Source organism: Lampris incognitus, chromosome 16 (genome assembly GCF_029633865.1).
Source record: "Lampris incognitus isolate fLamInc1 chromosome 16, fLamInc1.hap2, whole genome shotgun sequence".
NCBI classification, from domain to species: Eukaryota; Metazoa; Chordata; class Actinopteri; order Lampriformes; family Lampridae; genus Lampris; species Lampris incognitus.
Genome location: NC_079226.1, coordinates 2222114 through 2246494, shown reverse-complemented (window position 1 = coordinate 2246494; position 24381 = coordinate 2222114). Strand labels below are relative to the sequence as shown.

The 24381-nt window shown below is 48.7% G+C and overlaps 1 protein-coding gene across 1 annotated transcript in view; it reads right to left on the bottom strand.

Annotated features, from left to right (window-relative positions):
• Positions 1-23739, bottom strand: part of fbxo34 (F-box protein 34) — a 41356-nt gene extending 17617 nt beyond the window's left edge. Inside the window, exon 1 of the mRNA XM_056296274.1 lies at positions 23466-23739. The gene's annotated coding sequence lies outside the window, so the exon portion shown is untranslated. The remainder of the gene's footprint in view (positions 1-23465) is intronic.
• Between the last annotated feature and the right edge of the window lie 642 nt (positions 23740-24381).

The window sequence follows — 24381 nt, the reverse complement described above, 5'->3', positions numbered from 1 at the left end:
TGCACCAATCCACCTGTCATTCTCCCGCTCCATCCTACCCTCACTCATGAACAAGACCCCGAGATTCCACACCTCTTCCACACTGAGTAAAGGTTACTTTTGGTGTCTAGTATTTTTCTCTTTATGCTGCACACGTCTTTCACAAAATGCCTTGGTGAAATGGACATTATAAGCATATGTGCATCATATCTTAGAACCATATAAGCTCAGGCTACATACTGTACTCTAGCACCCTATACTTGTGTCTGCTTGTGGTTGTTGGCAGTTTATTAGCTATATGAGCACCAACGTAAATGAACAGTGATCAGACGATGAATGTTCAATCTCCAATGTAATATTACTTTCCAAGAAAAAATGGCTTTGTCACTGAATTGTCTATGGAGAGGGCTAGAGTCGTGATTGTCTAGTGAGCCAAACTTTCCACCGCTCATTTCCATGGGGGAAAACGTGTAATAAAAGTTGAATATCTCAAAGACTATAAAAGATATGAAAAGCTGAACAATTCCTCGCCATTCCAATAGATCCTGAACATTTAAAAGTTTGAATGAAGTTTCTAAGTGAACATACGTGGAAGCAGCTAGGAGAGGAATAAGAATTCAGGTAGAAGAACGTGAGACGTGCAAGCTGTTTGCTGCTGGCCCACTAATTATTGCCAAGCCCTGGTCAGAAGAAAGACTTGAATACACACAGCACCGAGCTTGTTCTTAGGAACAGAATAGGACCTCCACATCTTGCATGTTAAAGCTGGGGTAGGTAAGTTTTAAGTGGTGAGCAAATTTGACAAAACACCCCCCCAAAAAATCCAGTCTCCCCTTGCTCTGCTTCATCCTTCTCTCCTGTAACCCCTCCCTCCACCCAGCTTCATGCATGAGTTTGCCTGTCACAACTGGCCAACGCATATTGTCACTGATCATCTATGTATATGAAAAGATTTATTTCAGCCAACCCCAAAGTTATACCACCAGTGTTGTTATGAAGCACTCTTTTACTTGTAGGTCAAGTATTTATAATGACGGCCATTTCCAAAGTACAGGCAGCACCTTGTGTGACAACCTCTGTCCAAGATCCATATTAATGCCATGAAGACAGTGAAATGTATTTCACTTGATAATCTATGCATGTAAATCACACCCACATTATTCACAAGACGACACCTTTTCAACCAGCAGTGCCCTGATGGAGGGGGAACACCCCTTAGTGGTGATTGGTTGTTTCATTCGGACCAAATGGATTTTATTTTTGTTTTAATTCTACCTCCCCCCCTTTTTTCTCCCCAATTGTACTTGGCCAATTTCCCCACTCTTCCGAGCCGTCCCGGTCTCTGCTCCACCCCCTCTGCTGATCCGGGGAGGGCTGCAGACTACCACATGTCTCCTCCCATACATGTGGAGTCGCCAGCCGCTTCTTTTCACCTGACCGTGAGGAGTTTCGCCAGGGGGATGTAGCACGTGGGAGGATCACGCTATTCCCCCCAGTTCCCCCTTCCCCCCTGAACAGGCGCCCTGACCTACCAGATGAGGCGCTAGTGCAGTGACCAGGACACATACCCATATCCGGCTTCCCAGCCACAGACACGGCCAATTGTGTCTGTAGGGACGCCTGACCAAGCTGGAGGTAACACGGGGATTCGAGCCGGCGATACCCGTGTTGGTCCAAATGGATTTTATTGAACCAGTCCCTCTGTTACACAGGCTGAGAGGTAAGCAGTCCCTCTGCAAGCTGCAGCTAGTTAGCTGCAAACACACTGTGAATATGGTTATGTCACATGGGACTTTAAACAGAAGAGTCCTAATAGATTTGAATTTCCAACGGCTAACTTCTAGAACACAGGAAAGACTTGACTGAAGATTGACAGCACGCACACCCACTCTTTAATTAACAAACTACAGCATGAGAACAAGTGAGAATGGACAGGCAAACATACACATTCATGGATCACAAATACACGTACACCCTGCAGCTCCACACAAAGTTATTGGAGAGGCTACTGGGAGACTTAAGTCCCGACTCAGATGTTGTTCCTCCAAGATGACCAGAATGGCCAACACCAATAAGGTCTGTGTGTGTCTCTCAACACCACCACATTGTCCAGCTGCTTCTGTGACGCGACACCCAGCAGCTGCTGTTAGGCCCTGGAAGCTGCCATATATATGAGAGCGAGAGAGAGAGCGAGCGCGAAAGCGAGAGAGAGAGAGACTGGTCTTGTGATGAGCCAATGGGCTGTCAGAATGCTCTCCTGGTGTCTATATACGGCAGAGATGTCAATAGGTGCAGAATGCCAACACAGAGAGAGGGCAAGACAGACAGACACAGAGAGTGGTGTATTCTGGGTATCTGGTAGAGGGCAGCGCTACGTTTTTCCATCAACAGTCCAGTTTTCCTGACTGCCCCACACACGAAATCCTAATCAATGTGCACATTGTACACTGCATACCAGTAACACCCACACTCACAACACCGACTGCTTTGAACGGACGGCACGTCGTTGTTTAATGTCTTCATGAGTGAGGAGACATGGGGCACGACAAGAGAAAACAACGCCAGTTTACCAATGACAGTTAAAATAGCAGTATACGGGGGTGCCCCGGTGGCTCACCTGCTAGAGGGGTACCACAAAAGGCTGAGTCCTTACTGCAGCAGCCTGGGTTCGAAACCGGCCCAGACCCTTTGCTGCATGTCATCCCCCCCCCCCTCTCTCCCTCTCTCTCTCCCCTGCCTTTCCTGTCTCTCTCCACTGTCACTATCCAACAAAAGGTGGAAAATGCCGAAAAAAACAAAAACCAAAAACAAACAGTATACGGAGCATCTCAATGGATGAAAAGCAAAAGAAGCCATATTCTCTGCCTTTTAAAGGTGTTTTCAGAATATACAAAGTTCAAACACAGAAACAAACAAAGCAAAACAAAGTAAACAAATGAATAAATTAATTTAAACAGACAAACGAACCATAGGGGGAAAAAGGAAGGAAAAAAAGCAGGGGGGTTGTCAGAGGAGAGAGATTGCAGAGCGTTGAAGAACATTAAAAAAGACTGCCACGGGGGCGTCGGGTAGCATAGCGGTCTACTCCGTTTCCAACCAACACGGGGATCGGCAGTTCGAGTCCCTGTGTTACCCCTGGCTTGGTCTGGTCTCCCTGCAGACACAATTGGCCGTGTCTGCGGGTGGGAAGCCAGATGTGGGTATGTGTCCTGGTCGCTCCACTAGCGCCTCCTCTGGTTGGTCGGGGCGCCTGTTCAAGGGGGAGCGGGAACTGGGGGGAATAGCGTGATCCTCCCACGTGCTACATCCCCCTGGTGAAACTCCTCACTGTCAGGTGAAAAGAAGCGGCTGGTGACTCCACATGTATGGGAGGAGACATGTGGTAGTCTGGAGCCCTCCCCGGATCAGCAGAGGGGGTGGAGCAGAGACCGGGACGGCTCAGAAGAGAGGGTAACTGGCCGGAAACAATTGGGGAGAAACTACTACTACTTTCGGCTGCTCCCGTTTAGTGTTGTCACGATACCAAAATTATGACTTTGATACGATACCTGCCATAAATACCTCGATACTTGATACTGAACCGATACCACCGTAAAATTCTAAAATATCCGGAAAAGAGTGTTCATCTCTACCCAGGAGACTCAAGAAGCCTAGCCTCCAAGAACAACAGCCAGTCACTAACGGCTCCAACCACTCTCATGACCACTGAACAATGAAGTCGAAAGTAACACCCCGAACGACCATCGCTGCTAAACAAATGCAAATCAATAGCTCTGATAACGACGGGCGCAGCCAAACATCGGTACACAAAAGAGCCACGCATATCAATAGCTCTGACAACGACTCCTAGAGGATGAATGCTGAGTCTCATCACCAGCCAGTCAGACTAGCTTGGTCTAGTCAGAAAGGCAGGAACTGAGGAAGCCTCTTGGATGAGAGGCGAAACATCTTCACGGGTATATACCAAGTCCAGTTGCACTTGATCCAACTCCTTTGGATAACCATGACGACCTGGATGAATGAGAACATTCACAGACATCTGGAAAAGAGATGAATAATGGTCCAGCTCGGTCTCACTATGGTTCAACTGTCACCAGCTTGTTCCTGTCCTACTTTCTGAGCAAATTACATTAATAAATTAATTCTCCAGAGCAAGTATGAGCATAATCTCTTCTGTTTGTTAACATATTTGCTTTTGCTTAACAAGCCACTTTTCTGTAAAATGTAAACTTTTGAACAGTGAACACATTAATGACCGACTGACACATACAATTAAAAGACTATTTTCTCCTCTTTATTAAAAAAAAAAAAACATGCCACTACATGGTACATGCCATTACACTATGGTGGACAAACGTCAGTCAGACAATTAGTCATTTGCAGTACCATTCTCAGTCCGTTTTTGCTGATTGTCAATAAATAAATTACCTTTACATAGCCAAATTAGGCTAGATCAAGGTCAGTGTTAAAATTACAAGCAAATTACTATGCTATTCAGTGGGCCATCTGATGGAGCCTACCCCAGGTCAAGCCTGCTGAGTTAGTGGAATGTCGTTCATGGCTAACAAGCTAATTTGGACTCAATACATTCTGGTGGTAGGCTATGGGTTCTCCTGAGTGCATTTCAGGTAGCCTATTGTAGCATCCCCAGCCGGACTTTACTCAGACGTCGCACTCAATGATGATAACTGATGGGCTACGGTACGGTATTTCTACAATTTATCTACACGGACCACCACAGACACACCCTAAGAGCTGAAAGCAAAATGAAACATACAGTCATACACTCATACATGCGACCACGTTTCCACCATCGCTAGCTACCCTAACAACGTGCATAGCACTGCTAGCATTAGCTCATTTAGCTAACTTCTAAATCCGGTTACACAGTACATAAAAATGAGACCTCACAACCAACTCAAATTACACAGTCACTCTACACACGTACGTGTTCGCCTTCCAGCTAGTAGGTGCTGAATAAGGAATTATAAACAATATTCTTCACGAACAGTCCTTGGCTTCTCATGGCATGCGGACGTCAGCCATTTTAACTTTCCTTCTCGTTTCCGCCGTCAACTTGCGCACGCGCAGTAACATACCGAGGAGACCGTATCAATGTTCACAATAAAAGGATGTAAACAATAAACGTGCAATTCACTATAAAATCAGATCTGGTACATGGCACTTTATAACAAATTCAATAGCATATAAGTCTAATAAACAAAGCGCCATATAGTAATCTCTATCACTTGTCTTAATAATATCAAATCTAATATAAAGTAATATGGGTCATTTACACCTATCTTATATGTAAGAAATAATTATGGACAGAAAGGCAGACTACACGCCATGCTAAATGTTAGCAGAACTGACTGAATATTAAACAGATCGTTTGCAAGTTATGCTAAAGGCTACATTATGTATTAGCATGAGCATCGTCCTTCCGTAAGCTAACCCCAGTATGATCACTGTCGCTGAGCCTCGTCAACATGCAGGGTTGAAGAAGGCTGCCTGTCACACAACACGCCACTCTCCTTTCACCGGTACAGCCTGCAGGCAGGCAGGCAGGCAGGCAGGCAGGCAGGTAGTTAGTGAGTTAGTGAGTTAGTGGCTCAGCTCGGGGCTGATCCACTCACTAACTAACTACAGCCTGCAGGCAGGTAGTTAGTTAGTGAGTTAGTGGCTGGCTCAGCTCGGGGCTGATCCTGTAATGGCGGTTTTCTAGCACGTTCGCTAACCTGCTGCCGGTCTCGGAGTTGTTCCTTGTGACGGCCGGCGTGTCTGTCAGCGAGGTGCTCCGCCATGTTGGACGTGTTGCCTCCCTTTGTCTGAACGCCTTTGTAACCCGTCTTACAGACGGGCCTCGGTGTGTCTGCGGGCTGGCCCTCACCACCTGCCGAGTACCCCAAACAACTCCACACTTCACTTCCCCGTCTGCTTTGGCCACAAGCTGAGGACTGTCGGCCACCCCGCCTCCCAACCTGCCGCCATCTCTCCTTCCCTCGCTCACTCGCAGTGACGTCAGCCCGCGTGCCGCTGCTTCGCTGCGTGTGAGGGAGGAAGTTAGCCACGCCCACTAGCCTCTGGCGCAAGCAGCATGACTGAGAGTTGGAGCAGCTCGCTGCACAGACACACAACGTTATTCTAATAAAAGTATCGATACTAAAAACCAAGCGTATCGTATCTTTGTTGCGTGAGGGTATCGCGATACTTTTGTAGTATCGGTACATTGTGCAACACTACTCTCCTCTTTGGCCTTCCTCTTCTCCTCTTCCCTGGCAGCTCCATATTCAGCATCCTTCTCCCAGTATACCCAGCATCTCTCCTCCACACATGTCCACACCATCTCAATCTTGCCTCTCTTGCTTTGTCTCCAAACCGTCCAACCTGAGCGGTCCCTCTAATATACTCCTTCCTAATCCTGTCCTTCTTCATCACTCCCAGTGAAAATCTTATCATCTTCATCTCTGCCACCTCCAGCTCCTCCACCTCCTGTCTTTTCATCAGTGCCACTGTCTCCAAACCATATAACATAGCTGGTCTCACTACCATCTTGTAAACCTTCCCTTTAACTCTTGCTGGTACCCTTCTGTCACACATCACTCCTGACACTCTTCTCCACCCACTCCACCCTGCCTGCACTCTCTTCTTCACCTCCCTTCTGCACTCCCCGTTACTTTGCTCCTACTGACTTTCATTCCTCTTCTCTCCGGTGCAGGGAAGGAAAAAAAAAGGGGGGGGGGTAAAAAAAAATCCACTTATTAGAATTCATCAGAATTGGCTCTCACTACATGTTTCATCTTCTCTGGCTTTAGAAAGGTCATGATATCACCGAGCCACTGAGTGCTGGAGGGAGCTTTACTTGACTTCCGGTGAAGAAGAAGATGGCGTCCTGCCAATGAGGAAGTGAAAGTTAGATTATCTCTCTCCGAATGATGTCTCCTCCTTTCTCTTTTTCTGTGGTGTCATGCGAGCCTCCCTTGTGTGCACGGCGTGCAGTCGGTTCTCCTCCCAGGTCTCCGTGGTGATGGTGGTCGCCACTTGGATGCTGCCTGACATTCCCCTCATCACATTATCTTTGTATGCATCTTATTAATCCATATAAGTTGTTATTTGTTTTTACATGATGGTGCTGGTCGCGTGGCTCGGGTCCTGGACTGTTCCGGAGGCGTCTGGACACTGCTCGGCATCCTGTACATCATATTCTTCATAAATGTTATATGTCCATTATAATTCTGTTATCCTCTTTCAATGATGTATTGTGTAAATTGTGTGAACACAACATCTATTGCACGTTGTGCGTCTTGGGAGAGAGACCCTCCTCTGCTGCTCTCCCTGAGCTTTCTTCCTGGTTTTTCTCCCCGTTAAAGGTTTTTAGGGAGGTGGTCCTCATCTGATGCGAGGGTCTGAGGACAGGATGTTGTGTTGCTGTTAAGCCCACGGAGGCACATCTGTAATTTGTGATATCGGGCTATACAAATAACACTGACTTGACTTGACTTGACTGGAATTCATTGCTTGGAGGGACATCGGTTATGGTCTTCTGGAAACCTAAATATGGTTATATTGGGAACGACATTTACAGTTATCGAAAGTATTCTAGAAAGAGAGTGGAAGTCCTTCTGCCAGAATGTAGCTCGGCCACATGGGCCAGACTGCAGCATGACGCATGACATTTGGCACAGCCGTCCGTACTATTTGGAGAAACTTGTTACAATCGAGCTTTGAAAAAAATGAATGCTAAAAAATACCTTGAACTGTACGAGTGTGAGACTAGCACAAGTCGAAGTGGTAAGATCAACATCCCATCAACCATCCTCCAGGTTCAGCCTCAGTTCACACTCCAAAGCAGCCTTGACTTTGGTAGCTGGTGAACTGTCATAGCACAGAAGTTTGTTATAACCCTTTGACATGGGTGACTTTTGAAGGGGGTCGGACCTGAGCAACTCATGGCACAGTTGAGTCGGAGGTGACGAGGGACAAGTTGGAAACTAATATTTTCACACAGTCTAATTTAAACATGTTGAAAGATGAGAGGGTGGAAGATGAAATTCACTGGATGTATCTGCAAAGCTATAACCCAGCCGCTGAGGATGCAGAAGCCAGTGCATTCTTAGTGGCTGTCCCAAGCCCGGACAAATGGGGAGGGTTGCATCAGGTAGGCAGTGTTCAACCTTTGTCATATCAAATATGCAGATCATAAATCCGATTTCCATACTGGATCGGTCGAGGCCCGGGTTACCGACGACCACCACTGATACTGTTGGCCAGCAGGGTGCCGGTGGAAACTATGCTACTGTTGGGCGAAGGAGAAGGAGAGGGGAAGGCATGTCCAGAGGCAGCAGGAGAGGAGGGAGGGGAGGAGTGTGGAGGTGAGAGTCGGAACTTTGAATGTTGGCACTATGACTGGTAAAGGGAGAGAGCTGGCTGACATGGTGGAGAGAAGAAAGGTAGGCATACTGTGTGTGCAAGAGACCAGGTGGAAGGGGAGTAAGGCCAGGAGTATCGGAGGTGGGTTCAAACTCTTCTGCCGTGGTGCGAATGGGAGGAGTAATGGGGTAGGGGTAATTCTGAAGGAAGAGTCTGTCAAGAGTGTGCTGGTGACTTCTGGCAGAGCTGTACTGCTATGGAGCTCGTCCACAGCTGGCAGAAAGTGGAACGCCCCCTCAAATATGGGGGACAGCTGCAAAATAAGCAGGCTTATCTGATGAATAAGCAGTCGTGGACCAACAGCAGCGGTTGCTAGCAGGGCGCAGCGGGCCACTGGGGGGCACCGGTGGACCTATAAAAAGCTGCAAAGGCCCCGTAACAGCACTGGGACAAGGTGTTTGAAGGTCGCCTTTAAATAGACCTGCTCTACGCTGGGCAGCAGCAGTCGTACCTGTAGCTGGTGGACGAGCCAAACCGTCTGGCCAACGGTAGCTTCAGGACAACAGGAGGCATGCTGGGAATTCTGGTAACTGGTGTCCTGTACTGCAGGCAGAAGGCAGTGGTAAACCACTGTCTATTTCTACCGAAAACCCACAATATGCTTAACAAGTTGTTGAACGTGTTTTTCGGTGGCCAACGTCATAGCTGATGATGCCGAAAAAAGAGAGCGCCGGTGGTGAAGAGACTGTCGGACAGAGTGATGACTACGAAGCTGGAAATTAAAGGTGTGATGATGTCATCAGGCCAAACTCATAATCTCTCTTTTTTTTCAGAAAGCAAAACATTTGAAAAAAATGTGTTGCCCAGTGTTTTCAACCAGACGTAAATCGCCTGAGAGGGGCAGTAGGCCCCGGAACGTGACGCCGCTGACGGGACCATGACAGTCAGAGGCCAAACCGTCGAGAACAGTCACAGCTTTTCAACACTGTGGTAAAATGTGACAGAAAAATTCCCTCTTCCTTTCCCCTTTGGTGGCGCATCGCTCGACCCCCCCTAAGGAACAAAGCAGCCGTGGTCATAACCCACCATGACTAGTGACAAACAGAAAGAGAGAGAGGGGAGTGAACGGCAAACAGACACACAAACACACACCGACCAGTCTGTTCTGGGTGTGTTGGCTGTCTTTCACAAACAGCGCCTCTCCATAACAAGGCGGAAGGCCTCCAAGCATGGAAAGAAACCATTCCCATGCAACTTGATTGACTGATTGATTGATATTTCGGTTCATATACGGTTTGGCGTGGAGTGGATCCAAACGTGTTCGTTTCTGGATTTTTGGCTCGGTTTAATCACTGTGCTGGATGCAGCAAGATGGTGGTGGTGAACGAGGCTTAATCACTTCTGTTTTCAATGAATGGTTTTACAAACCCCAGTTCCAGTGAAGTTGGGGCGTTGTGTAAAAGGTGAATAAAAACAGAACACAATGATTTGCAAATCCTTTCCCACCTATATTCAGTTGAATACACTACAAAGACAAGATATTTAATGTTCAAGCTGATAAACTTTATTGTTTTTTGCAAATATTCCCTCACTGTGAATGTGATGCCTGCAACACGCTCCAAAGAAGCTGGGACAGGGGCAACAACAGACTGGGGAAGTTGAGGAATGCTCAAAACCACCTGTCTGGAACATTCCACAGGTGAACAGGTTAACTGGGAACAGGGGAGTGTCCTGATTGGCTATAAAAGGAGCATCCCTGAAGAAAGGCTCAGCCGTTCACAAGCAAGGATGGGGCGAGGTTCACCACTTTGTGAACAACTGTGTGAGCAAATAGTCCAACAGTTTAAGAACAACGTTTCCCAACGTACAACTGCAAGGAATTTAGGGATTTCATCATCTCCAGTCCATAATATCATCACAAGATTCAGAGAATCCCGAGAAATCTCTGCACGTAAACTGCAAGGCCCAAAACCAACACTGAATGCCCGTGACCTTCGACCCCTCAGGCAGCCCTGCATTAAAAACCCACATCATTGTGTAAAGGATATGACCACGTGGGCTCAGGAGCACTTGGGAAAACCATCGTCAGTTAACACAGTTGGTCGCTACATCTACAAGTGAAAGTTAAAACTCCACCATGCAAAGCCACAGCCAGATATCAACACCACCCAGAAACACCGCCCGCCGGCTTCTCTGGCCCAGCTCATCTGAGATGGACTGACGCAAAGTGGACAAGTGTGCTGTGGTCTGACGAGTCCACATCTCACATTGTTTTTGGAAATCATGGACGTGGTGTCCTCCGGGCTAAAGAGGAAGAGGACCATCCAGATTGTTATCAGCCCAGAGTCCAAAAGCCAGCATCTGTGATGGTATGGGGGGGGGGGGTGTTAGGGCCCATGGCATCATGGGTAACTTGCACATCTGTGAAGGCACCATTAATGCTGAAAGGTACATACAGGTTTGGGAGCAACATGTGCTGCCATCCAAGCGAGGTCTTTCTCAGGGACGTCCCTGCTTATTTCAGCAAGACAATGCCAAGCCACATTCTGCAGGTGGTCCACCAGCGGGGCTTCGTAGTAGAAGAGTGGGGGTACTGGACCGGCCTGCCTGCAGTCCAGACCTGTCTCCCATTGAACATGTGTGGTGCATTATGAAGCACACAATACGACAACGGAGACCCCGGACTGGTGAGCAACTGAAGTCGTACATCAGCAAGAATGGGAAAGAATTCCACCTACAAAGCTTCAACAAGTAGCGTCCTCAGTTCCCAAACACTTATGGAGGGTTGTTAAAAGGAAAGGTGGTGTAACACAGTGGTGAACATGCCCCTGTCCCAGCTTCTTTGGAGCGTGTTGCAGGCATCACATTCACAGTGAGGGAATATTTGCAAAAAACAATAAAGTTTATCAGCTTGAACATTAAATATCTGGTCTTTGTAGTGGATTCAGCTGAATATAGGTGGTAAAGGATTTGCAAATCATTTTATTCTGTTTTTATTCACCTTTTACACAACGCCCCAACTTCACTGGAATGGGGTTTGTACCTTCACTTCACATCCGGTGACATCACATCTGACGCGTTGTGGATCTCCTATGACAGTATTACTACTTCCTGCACCAATACTACAACGTGTACTGAACTCACCACCAGCAGCGGTCTGTATTCTTCCATCGCTAAACTAAGCTAAAATGTCTGAATTTGGTTTGTTTTTCCCCACCTGCATTCCACAAAGACCCGCCCCTACGCTGCCTGATTGGCTAACCCTAACCCCATCCTAACCAACGGAAGCAACCAGTACTAGCCAATCAGAGGCAGAGCAGGGCGGATCTTTGCGGACTCGGGTGGGAAAAAACAAGACAAGTATCGCCCGTTACCACAAATGACAAAGAAGGTGTGTGAACCCATGTCAACCAGCAGGGGAGACGCGTCACGTGCATTATGTAGATGGACGCCATCGCACGGCCTCATTTGTTGTAGTCATTGTAGTTTTTCTGTGGGACTTCCAAGAACTGATATCTGCTGCAACACCGATGGAAACACAAATGATAACCACGCACACCACCGCTCGCTAGCGCAACACACACTGGCCTCACTACAGCCCCGCACAATCATGGAAGGAGGAGCGAGCCAGCGAGCAGCTTCTTCATTTTGACCTGGCTCTGTCCACTTGTCCTGCTGCCTGACAGACACACACACACACGCACACACACACACAGGTGGTGCGGGGAAACTGCGAGAGGAGGGGAGGGGGGGGGGCTATTTCAAGGGCGGCAGGTGAGAGATAATAAAACAACCCTGTGTAACTGTCACAGGGGTCCTCTGTAGTATTTCAGAAGATTCACTCGTCCTCCACTCGGGCAGTTTGAGACTCTGAGGGCGGGCGGGTTCGGAGCCGCTGCCGAATGTCAACCAGTCCATTTCCAATGGTCTCCGGCCTACACTGAACTACATGGTGCGGAGAGTTGCCTCGCGACAAAATCTCTGCAACTTGGCGACCAAAAAAAAAAAAAAAGTTGAGCAACGTTCAACTTTATGCAAATGAGCAGCGACGAGTCGAGCGAGGGCCAATCAGAGGACAGATGTGTACCTCTTGTAGTCTTTCACTGTGAAAGGTTTTCTTCGACTTAAGTTCCTCTAGCAGCATGCAGCTCCATAGCCCACACGGAGGAGACGTGGTTGCAGCGGTCGCTGGCTCCCCTGCCCCGACATGCTGACCGTGGTGAACCTGTTCCACCATACGCTGCACATGTCTCAAGGGGCAAGGCAGGAGGCATCGGGGCGTGGCTTGAGTTTCGATTTAAAAAAGGTGAGATGAAAGAAATATGCAGAGAACAAATAGGCTACCCATCAACACTGCATGACCACGCAGCGAGACGGAGGAGGTCAGCGAAGAGACGAGCGAAGGAGTTTCTGTCCGAAACGTGTCCGGGTGAAGGGACCCCGAGACCTGCTGAGACCTCCTCAGCCGCATTACTGAGCATGCGCCAAGGCAGCTCGACCGCGTAACTGGCTACGGCGCATGCACAGCAATGCGGCTGAGACCTCCTCAGCTGCATTACTGAGCATGCGCCAAGGCAGCTCGACCTCCTCAGCTGGCTACGGCGCATGCTCAGTAATGCAGCTGAGACCTCCTCAGCTGGCTACGGCGCATGCTCAGTAATGCGGCTAGCCGCATTACTGAGCATGCGCCAAGGCAGCTCGACCGCGTCGCTGGCTACGGCGCATGCTCAGTAATGCGGCTGAGACCTCCTCAGCTGGCTACGGCGCATGCTCAGTAATGCGGCTGAGACCTCCTCAGCTGGCTACGGCGCATGCTCAGTAATGCGGCTGAGACCTCCTCAGCTGGCTACGGCGCATGCTCAGTAATGCGGCTGAGACCTCCTCAGCTGGCTACGGCGCATGCTCAGTAATGCGGCTGAGACCTCCTCAGCTGCATTACTGAGCATGCGCCGTAGCCAGCTGAGACCTCCTCAGCTGGCTACGGCGCATGCTCAGTAATGCGGCTGAGACCTCCTCAGCTGGCTACGGCCAGTAAAATACCTGACAGGGACTGACACCACGACAATAGCAAGGCACAGAAAAGCTCTGGGTTTAGTCTTTTCACCCACTCACATGGCAACACACGCCCGGTTAGCTGATCTGTGAAGTTATTATTATTTACGTTGTCCGGCACCATCTTCTAAATTGTTGCTGTCAGTTATCGATCATTTAAGCAAAGCAGGCAATGCAATCTGACAACATGAAATACCTGTCTAGAGTTCAGATGACTTCCAACAACGTTCAGGTAATGGCTCGCTTTAATCAGTTTGGACAAATACACTTCACATCCCGCTAACCCCCACCACCACCCCCACCACGGACACCACCTCCAGTGGGTCAAAAGTGGTGAAAGTGATGATTGGGAGGGATTATTTTTGTATGAGTCTACACCCTAATTTTTAGGAGAATCCTACTCATTCTACCTTTAAATCCTGATTTGTTGTCTCTCCACACACGCACAAATATATTCCTCTGTAATGTGGAAAGATAGCTGAATTTTCTGGCCAGAATAAACAGACTGACAGGATGTCCCACCCACCTACTGCTGACGACAACAACAAGCTCTTTTAAACAAAACAGAGGATCCCAAAGTAACTGACAGCCACACAGGGAGAGGATCAGCTACCTAGCAAACACGTACCTGTAAGTTAGTCTTTTCTATCGGACCCCAGAACAGCTAAGCAGCCTTCATTTGGAAAGCCCACACTCCTACCAAACAGGTCTCTGATTGGAAGTGGTGAGAATGTCTGGAGAGACGGAGTCCATCTCCACCCGTGACAGGTTGATAACAAGACACCGATACTGCTGAACAGGTCTAGAGTAAGACGATCCTCGGGGATCACGCCTGGGAGGGGATGCCTCAACTCACACGTGTATTCAGCAATTCTTGATAAACTGTCGAGTATCTCCAACTAATTTGGGAGGTCGTGATTTCCTTGTTTTGGTGTTAAAAAGGCACGGCGGTAACCCGAGAACCGATTCAGCGGTGCTCCTTGGACATCTACTAGTTCTCTGTTCAAAACAGGGTCTTGCACCCAAGCAATACGAAGGGCTAATGTGCTGACACTCCAGTCATACTCATCCTGGCCCAGCGAGGAGACCTGGTCTGGCTAGCAGGGACAGAATACTGCAGTCAGGTCTAGCCAACCCACAGGCCGTAACGCCGCGTCCTCTTCCATCCTGCAGTCCTGCTGCTGACGTGCTGAGACATGAGACAGCGTCCAGCTCGATGACAACAAGACGTCTAAGCAGCACAGGAGCCAAACAACCGGGTCCCACCCAGCCCGGTCCCACCCAGCCCTAAACAAGCAGGTCCCACCCAGCCCTAAACAACCGGGTCCCACCCAGCCCTAAACAACCGGGTCCCACCCAGCCCGGTCCCACCAGCCCTAAACAACCGGGTCCCACCCAGCCCTAAACAACCGGGTCACAACCGGGTCCCACCCAGCCCTAAACAACCGGGTCCCTCCCAGCCCTAAACAAGCAGGCCCCACCCAGCCCTAAACAAGCGGGTCCCACCCAGCCCTAAACAACCGGGTCACAACCGGGTCCCACCCAGCCCTAAACAACCGGGTCCCACCCAGCCCTAAACAACCGGGTCACAACCAGGTCCCACCCAGCCCTAAACAACCGGGTCCCACCCAGCCCTAAATAACCGGGTCACAACCGGGTCCCACCCAGCCCTAAACAACCGGGTCACAACCGGGTCCCACCCAGCCCTAAACAACCGGGTCCCACCCAGCCCTAAATAACCGGGTCACAACCGGGTCCCACCCAGCCCTAAACAAGCAGGTCCCACCCAGCCCTAAACAACCCCAGCCCTGTGGTCACTACCTGCAGCCCAGAGCACAGCAGCAAACCCACAAGGCCAGGCCCAGCTTTGCTTTCACTGGGATAGAACAACCCAGTCTAACCGGAACCAAAACGAAAGGCCTTATGAATCATCACAGATGCTCCCTGAAATAAAAGGCCTCGATATCACGGGAGGTTCTGACTGAAACGAAAGGCCTTCTGTATTGCCAGAGGTTCTGACTGAAACGAAAGGCCTTCTGTATCTGTAAGATCTGACACACCAGGGACGGCGTACCGCCATGCTGTTAAATGGCTGTTCATTAGCATATTAGATGAGTCAAACGGCTTAATTCGGCGATGCGGTGAAGCACACGGATCTTGTTAGCCATGTTAAGGCCAACTTCTGCTTTAGCACAGCGCTCCCTGCCAGGCTAACTAGCACGTAGCTAGCTAGCTAGCTAGCATGCTAGCGACAGCACCCCTTTAAAACAACGGCTGGAGCAGCTACATAACTAGCCTTTCTTTATAGCCTGCGTGCTAGCCAAAACAGACAGTGCACCATGGAAATCCTCAGTGGACAGACGATATGAGAGAGGACAGATGATATGAGAGAGGACAGACGATATGAGAGAGGACAGACGATATGAGAGAGGAAAGACAATATGAGAGGGGACTGATGATATGAGAGAGGACAGAAGATATGAGAGAGGACAGATGATATGAGAGAGGACAGACGATATGAGAGAGGACAGACGATTTGAGAGAGGACAGACTCCGGACCTCGGCTCGCTGCTTGGTGTTAGACGCTGGAAGTGGTTTCCCGAGGGTAAAACACCAAGACAGCGGAGAAACACACTACATGTGGACAGTCGGAGAGAGGGGAGAAACATACTACATGTGGACAGTCGGAGAGAAACATACTACATGTGGACAGTCGGAGAGAGGGGAGAAACATACTACATGTGGACAGTTGGTGAGAGGGGAGAAACATACTACATGTGGACAGTTAGAGAGAGGGGAGAAACATACTACATGTGGACAGTTAGAGATAGGGGAGAAACATACTACATGTGGACAGTTGGAGAGAGGGGAGAAACATACTACATGTGGACAGTTGGAGAGAGGGGAGAAACATACTACATGTGGACAGTTAGAGAGAGGGGAGAAACATACTACATGTGGACAGTTGGGAGAGAGGGGAGAAACATACTACATGTGGACAGTTGGAGAGAGGGGAGAAACATACTACATGTGGACAGTTGGAGAGAGGGGAGAAACATACTACATGTGGACAGTTGGAGAGAGGGGAGAAACATACTACATGTGGACAGTTGGAGAGAGGGGAGAAACATACTACATGTGGACAGTTGGAGGGAGGGGAGAAACATACTACATGTGGACAGTTGGAGAGAGGGGAGAAACATACTACATGTGGACAGTTGGAGAGAGGGGAGAAACATACTACATGTGGACAGTTGGAGAGAGGGGAGAAACATACTACATGTGGACAGTTGGAGAGAGGGGAGAAACATACTACATTTGGACAGTTGGAGAGAGGGGAGAAACATACTACATGTGGACAGTCGGAGGGAGGGGAGAAACATACTACATGTGGACAGTCGGAGAGAGGGGAGAAACATACTACATGTGGACAGTCGGAGAGAGGGGAGAAACATACTACATGTGGACAGTCGGAGAGAGGGGAGAAACATACTACATGTGGACAGTCGGAGAGAGGGGAGAAACATACTACATGTGGACAGTCGGAGAGAGGGGAGAAACATACTACATGTGGACAGTTGAAGGGGAGAAACATACTACATGTGGACAGTTGGAGAGAGGGGAGAAACATACTACAAGTGGACAGTTAGAGAGAGGGGAGAAACATACTACATGTGGACAGTTAGAGATAGGGGAGAAACATACTACATGTGGACAGTTGGAGAGAGGGGGGAAACATACTACATGTGGACAGTTGGAGAGAGGGGAGAAACATACTACATGTGGACAGTTGGAGAGAGGGGAGAAACATACTACATGTGGACAGTTGGAGGGAGGGGAGAAACATACTACATGTGGACAGTTGGAGGGAGGGGAGAAACATACTACATGTGGACAGTTGGAGAGAGGGGAGAAACATACTACATGTGGACAGTTGGAGAGAGGGAAGAAACATACTACATGTGGACAGTTGGAGAGAGGGGAGAAACATACTACCTGTGGACAGTTGGAGAGAGGGGAGAAACATACTACACGTGGACAGTTGGAGGGGAGAAACATACTACATGTGGACAGTTGGAGAGAGGGGAGAAACATACTACATGTGGACAGTTGGAGAGAGGGGAGAAACATACTACATGTGGACAGTTGGAGAGAGGGGAGAAACATACTACATGTGGACAGTTGGAGAGAGGGGAGAGACATACTACATGTGGACAGTTGGGAGAGAGGGGAGAAACATACTACATGTGGACAGTTGAAGAGAGGGGAGAAACATACTACATGTGGACAGTTGGAGAGAGGGGAGAAACATACTACATGTGGACAGTTGGAGGGGAGAAACATACTACATGTGGACAGTTGAAGAGAGGGGAGAAACATACTACATGTGGACAGTTGGAGGGGAGAAACATACTACATGTGGACAGTTGGAGAGAGAGGAGAAACATACTACATGTGGACAGTTGGAGAGAGGGGAGAAACATACTACATGTGGACAGTTAGAGAGAGGGGAGAAACATACTACATGTGGACAGTTGGAGAGAGGGGAGAAACATACTACATGTGGACAGTCGGAGAGAGGGGAGAAACATACTACATGTGGACAGTCGGAGGGAGGGGAGAAACATACTACATGTGGACAGTCGGAGAGAGGGGAGAAACATACTACATGTAGACAGTCGGAGAGAGGGGAGAAACATACTACATGTGGACAGTCGGAGAGAGGGGAGAAACATACTACATGTGGACAGTCGGAGAGAGGGGAGAGACATACTACATGTGGACAGTCGGAGAGAGGGGAGAAACATACTACATGTGGACAGTTGGAGAGAGGGGAGAGACATACTACATGTGGACAGTTGGAGGGAGGGGAGAAACATACTACATGTGGACAGTTGGAGAGAGGGGAGAAACATACTACATGTGGACAGTTGGAGGGAGGGGAGAAACATACTACATGTGGACAGTTGGAGAGAGGGGAGAAACATACTACATGTGGACAGTTGGAGAGAGGGGAGAAACATACTACATGTGGACAGTCGGAGAGAGGGGAGAAACATACTACATGTGGACAGTCGGAGAGAGGGGAGAAACATACTACATGTGGACAGTTGGAGGGAGGGAAGAAACATACTACATGTGGACAGTTAGAGAGAGGGGAGAAACATACTACATGTGGACAGTTGGAGAGAGGGGAGAAACATACTACATGTGGACAGTTGGAGAGAGGGGAGAAACATACTACATGTGGACAGTTGGAGAGAGGGGAGAAACATACTACATGTGGACAGTTGGAGAGAGGGGAGAAACATACTACATGTGGACAGTTGGAGAGAGGGGAGAAACATACTACATGTGGACAGTTGAAGGGGAGAAACATACTACATGTTGACAGTTGGAGAGAGGGGAGAAACATACTACATGTGGACAGTTGAAGGGGAGAAACATACTACATGTGGACAGTTGGAGAGAGGGGAGAAACATACTACATGTGGACAGTTGGAGAGAGGGGAGAAACATACTACATGTGGACAGTTGGAGAGAGGGGAGAAACATACTACATGTGGACAGTTAGAGAGAGGGGAGAAACATACTACATGTGGACAGTTGAAGGGGAGAAACATACTACATGTGGACAGTTGGAGAGAGGGGAGAAACATACTACATGTGGACAGTTGGAGAGAGGGGAGAAACATACTACATGTGGACAGTTGAAGGGGAGAAACATACTACATGTGGACAGTTGGAGAGAGGGGAGAAACATACTACATGTGGACAGTTGGAGAGAGGGGAGAGACATACTACATGTGGACAGTTGGAGGGAGGGGAGAAACATACTACATGTGGACAGTTGGAGAGAGGGGAGAAACATACTACATGTGGACAGTTGGAGGGAGGGGAGAAACATACTACATGTGGACAGTTGGAGAGAGGGGAGAAACATACTACATGTGGACAGTTGGAGAGAGGGGAGAAACATACTACATGTGGACAGTTGGAGAGAGGGGAGAAACATACTACATGTGGACAGTTGGAGGGGAGAAACATACTACATGTGGACAGTTGGAGAGAGGGGAGAAACATACTACATGTGGACAGTTGGAGAGAGGGGAGAAACATACTACATGTGGACAGTTGGAGAGAGGGGAGAAACATACTACATATGGACAGTTGGAGAGAGGGGAGAAACATACTACATGTGGACAGTTAGAGAGAGGGGAGAAACATACTACATGTGGACAGTTGAAGGGGAGAAACATACTACATGTGGACAGTTGGAGAGAGGGGAGAGACATACTACATGTGGACAGTCGGAGGGAGGGGAGAAACATACTACATGTGGACAGTCGGAGAGAGGGGAGAAACATACTACATGTGGACAGTCGGAGAGAGGGGAGAAACATACTACATGTGGACAGTCGGAGAGAGGGGAGAAACATACTACATGTGGACAGTCGGAGAGAGGGGAGAAACATACTACATGTGGACAGTTGAAGGGGAGAAACATACTACATGTGGACAGTTGGAGAGAGGGGAGAAACATACTACAAGTGGACAGTTAGAGAGAGGGGAGAAACATACTACATGTGGACAGTTAGAGATAGGGGAGAAACATACTACATGTGGACAGTTGGAGAGAGGGGGGAAACATACTACATGTGGACAGTTGGAGAGAGGGGAGAAACATACTACATGTGGACAGTTGGAGAGAGGGGAGAAACATACTACATGTGGACAGTTGGAGGGAGGGGAGAAACATACTACATGTGGACAGTTGGAGGGAGGGGAGAAACATACTACATGTGGACAGTTGGAGAGAGGGGAGAAACATACTACATGTGGACAGTTGGAGAGAGGGAAGAAACATACTACATGTGGACAGTTGGAGAGAGGGGAGAAACATACTACCTGTGGACAGTTGGAGAGAGGGGAGAAACATACTACACGTGGACAGTTGGAGGGGAGAAACATACTACATGTGGACAGTTGGAGAGAGGGGAGAAACATACTACATGTGGACAGTTGGAGAGAGGGGAGAAACATACTACATGTGGACAGTTGGAGAGAGGGGAGAAACATACTACATGTGGACAGTTGGAGAGAGGGGAGAGACATACTACATGTGGACAGTTGGAGAGAGGGGAGAAACATACTACATGTGGAGAGTTGGAGGGGAGAAACATACTACATGTGGACAGTTGAAGAGAGGGGAGAAACATACTACATGTGGACAGTTGGAGGGGAGAAACATACTACATGTGGACAGTTGGAGAGAGAGGAGAAACATACTACATGTGGACAGTTGGAGAGAGGGGAGAAACATACTACATGTGGACAGTTAGAGAGAGGGGAGAAACATACTACATGTGGACAGTTGGAGAGAGGGGAGAAACATACTACATGTGGACAGTCGGAGAGAGGGGAGAAACATACTACATGTGGACAGTCGGAGGGAGGGGAGAAACATACTACATGTGGACAGTCGGAGAGAGGGGAGAAACATACTACATGTAGACAGTCGGAGAGAGGGGAGAAACATACTACATGTGGACAGTCGGAGAGAGGGGAGAAACATACTACATGTGGACAGTCGGAGAGAGGGGAGAGACATACTACATGTGGACAGTCGGAGAGAGGGGAGAAACATACTACATGTGGACAGTTGGAGAGAGGGGAGAGACATACTACATGTGGACAGTTGGAGGGAGGGGAGAAACATACTACATGTGGACAGTTGGAGAGAGGGGAGAAACATACTACATGTGGACAGTTGGAGGGAGGGGAGAAACATACTACATGTGGACAGTTGGAGAGAGGGGAGAAACATACTACATGTGGACAGTTGGAGAGAGGGGAGAAACATACTACATGTGGACAGTCGGAGAGAGGGGAGAAACATACTACATGTGGACAGTCGGAGAGAGGGGAGAAACATACTACATGTGGACAGTTGGAGGGAGGGAAGAAACATACTACATGTGGACAGTTAGAGAGAGGGGAGAAACATACTACATGTGGACAGTTGGAGAGAGGGGAGAAACATACTACATGTGGACAGTTGGAGAGAGGGGAGAAACATACTACATGTGGACAGTTGGAGAGAGGGGAGAAACATACTACATGTGGACAGTTGGAGAGAGGGGAGAAACATACTACATGTGGACAGTTGGAGAGAGGGGAGAAACATACTACATGTGGACAGTTGAAGGGGAGAAACATACTACATGTTGACAGTTGGAGAGAGGGGAGAAACATACTACATGTGGACAGTTGAAGGGGAGAAACATACTACATGTGGACAGTTGGAGAGAGGGGAGAAACATACTACATGTGGACAGTTGGAGAGAGGGGAGAAACATACTACATGTGGACAGTTGGAGAGAGGGGAGAAACATACTACATGTGGACAGTTAGAGAGAGGGGAGAAACATACTACATGTGGACAGTTGAAGGGGAGAAACATACTACATGTGGACAGTTGGAGAGAGGGGAGAAACATACTACATGTGGACAGTTGGAGAGAGGGGAGAAACATACTACATGTGGACAGTTGAAGGGGAGAAACATACTACATGTGGACAGTTGGAGAGAGGGGAGAAACATACTACATGTGGACAGTTGGAGAGAGGGGAGAGACATACTACATGTGGACAGTTGGAGGGAGGGGAGAAACATACTACATGTGGACAGTTGGAGAGAGGGGAGAAACATACTACATGTGGACAGTTGGAGGGAGGGGAGAAACATACTACATGTGGACAGTTGGAGAGAGGGGAGAAACATACTACATGTGGACAGTTGGAGAGAGGGGAGAAACATACTACATGTGGACAGTTGGAGAGAGGGGAGAAACATACTACATGTGGACAGTTGGAGAGAGGGGAGAAACATACTACATGTGGACAGTTGGAGAGAGGGGAGAAACATACTACATGTGGACAGTTGGAGAGAGGGGAGAAACATACTACATGTGGACAGTTGGAGAGAGGGGAGAAACATACTACATGTGGACAGTTGGAGAGAGGGGAGAAACATACTACATGTGGACAGTTGGAGAGAGGGGAGAAACATACTACATGTGGACAGTTGGAGAGAGGGGAGAAACATACTACATGTGGACAGTTGGAGAGAGGGGAGAAACATACTACATATGGACAGTTGGAGAGAGGGGAGAAACATACTACATGTGGACAGTTAGAGAGAGGGGAGAAACATACTACATGTGGACAGTTGAAGGGGAGAAACATACTACATGTGGACAGTTGGAGAGAGGGGAGAGACATACTACATGTGGACAGTTGGAGAGAGGGGAGAAACATACTACATGTGGACAGTTGGAGAGAGGGGAGAAACATACTACATGTGGACAGTTGAAGGGGAGAAACATACTACATGTGGACAGTTGGAGAGAGGGGAGAAACATACTACATGTGGACAGTTAGAGAGAGGGGAGAAACATACTACATGTGGACAGTTGGAGAGAGGGGAGAAACATACTACATGTGGACAGTTGGAGAGAGGGGAGAAACATACTACATGTGGACAGTTGGAGAGAGGGGAGAAACATACTACATGTGGACAGTTGGAGGGGAGAAACATACTACATGTGGACAGTTAGAGAGAGGGGAGAGACATACTACATGTGGACAGTTGGAGAGAGGGGAGAAACATACTACATGTAGACAGTTGGAGGGGAGAGACATACTACATGTGGACAGTTGGAGAGAGGGGAGAAACATACTACATGTGGACAGTTGGAGAGAGGGGAGAAACATACTACATGTGGACAGTTGGAGAGAGGGGAGAAACATACTACATGTGGACAGTTGGAGAGAGGGGAGAGACATACTACATGTGGACAGTTGGAGAGAGGGGAGAAACATACTACATGTGGACAGTTGGAGAGAGGGGAGAGACATACTACATGTGGACAGTTGGAGAGAGGGGAGAAACATACTACATGTGGACAGTTGGAGAGAGGGGAGAAACATACTACATGTGGACAGTTGGAGAGAGGGGAGAGACATACTACATGTGGACAGTTGGAGGGGAGAAACACCGACCTGACACGCTCCGGTCCTCCGGCGTCGTCCCACTGGTTTCCGCACTCTGTTAAACTCCTAACAAGCCACTGCTCTACACAAGAGTCCAATAAACCAAACCAATTTGTCCTTCCTGCCGGACCGGACCGGACCGGACCGAACCGGACCGGGCCGGACTCCGGGAAACCCTGTTCTCTAAACTACGTGCTTACCTGAGCAGCTAATCAGGCTGCTCGCGGGTCAGCTAGACTGAGCGGGCGCGCGCGTTCAGAGCCGGGCACGCGCAGGTCCAGGTACTAATCAGTAGAAGACCCCCCCCCTCCTCTGAGGACGGGGGGTGGGGGTCTTCTCGCTGCTTTCCGCCCTCACCCGGACAGAACCCATCACCAAACATGCTCATAAGAACCGACGAGGAAGGAAATCCGCAAAAATGCTTTTTTGTTTTGTCGCCCAGCTATCTCGTGATTTACACACGCACACGCACACGCACACGCATACACACGCACCCTCTGCTAATTCACGCAGCACGCCCAGTTTGGTTACGTCATCTGTTTGTAAAATCTCTTGTTACCCGGAGGAGGCCGTCCTCCACCACAAGGCCCTTATTACGACCTTACGCTTTAAACTTAGGCTCCCTCTAGCGGTCGTGCTGCCAATAGCAATTATAGTCACTATACTAGACGGCGAAGCAACACAAAACACACTGACTACATATTCTATTGTTCTCACGTTGCTTTTATCACCATTTACTGACGACTTACCTTCATCAGCCAGTCTGAGGCGCTGTAAAAAAGATGTCAACAAGTAGATAAAAACCCACAATGCACAGAGGCCAAAGGTATCTGTGGCATGTCTCCTGCCGCCAGTAGGGGCGCTATACGACCGAGGACTTGTAGTTAATTTAAGTTAACATGGACCTGTAGTGGCCAAGACGCGC